This window comes from Epinephelus moara, chromosome 2 (genome assembly GCF_006386435.1).
Source record: "Epinephelus moara isolate mb chromosome 2, YSFRI_EMoa_1.0, whole genome shotgun sequence".
Lineage (NCBI taxonomy): Eukaryota > Metazoa > Chordata > Actinopteri > Perciformes > Serranidae > Epinephelus > Epinephelus moara.
The window spans coordinates 17,201,961-17,202,893 of NC_065507.1; the positions used below are offsets into that span (position 1 = coordinate 17,201,961).

General features: G+C 42.0%; 1 protein-coding gene across 2 annotated transcripts in view; it reads left to right on the forward strand.

Annotated features, from left to right (window-relative positions):
* The window catches only part of LOC126409117 (F-BAR and double SH3 domains protein 2-like), a 93,635-nt gene that overhangs the window by 65,840 nt on the left and 26,862 nt on the right, over nucleotides 1-933 (forward strand). The gene's annotated exons all lie outside the window — the stretch shown is intronic.

A 933-nucleotide genomic window follows, 5' to 3' on the forward strand; every position in this document is an offset into this window, starting at 1 on the left:
GAGAGAGGGTTGGGGGGGGGGGACATGCAGCAGAGGGTTGCAAGCCGGAGTCGAACTCGCGACCGCTGCAGCAAGGCATCACCTCTATACATGGGGGCGCCGGCACTATCCACTAAGCTACCGATGCCCCATTTCTGTCATTTTTTTAATGTTAGCAACCATGAAATGCTTTCTAGTAGCGTGTTGCATTTTGATAGATGGGGCATCCACCCTTTATTTGCGTAAAATTGTATCTAGGCTACTTTATGCAGATCAGGGTCATCCGGTGCCACTCACTGCCTCTGGAGCCTCATGAAAAACTTTTAAACTAACCAATACTGATCTAAATTAAAGACAGAATCAGCAGCTGCATGGCTTATTCTCACCTCAGATGTTTTCAGAAACACATTTCAGTGTATATATTTTTGTAATATAAGAGAAAGCCGGAGAAAGAGTTATAAGTCTATGACATGAGAACATCATGTCGGCATTGCGCCTCCGCTGTAGGGTATGTAAACAGAATCACATCCAACATGCTAACACCTATTTGATGGCATCATCCAGATGTGCCAGGACGAAGAAGGAACAAACTAGAGTCCATCTCCTTATCCTGGCTGCTTTTACGCAGCCTCTAGATGTAAAAGCAGATTGGCATTTAACAACTACTGAAACTTGGCATTTACATAGGTACAGTGGTGTGAAAAAGTGTTTGCCCCCTTCCTGATTTCTTACTTTTTTGCATGTTTTCCACACTTAAATGTTTCAGATCATCAAACAAATTTAAACATTAGTCAAAGATAACACAAGTAAACACAAAATGCAGTTTTTAAATGAAGGGTTTTATTAATGAGGAAGAAAAAAATCCAAAGCTACATGGCCCTGTGTGAAAAAGTGTTTGCCCCCTAAACCTAATAACTGGTTGTGCCACCCTTAGCAGCAACTACTGCAATCAAG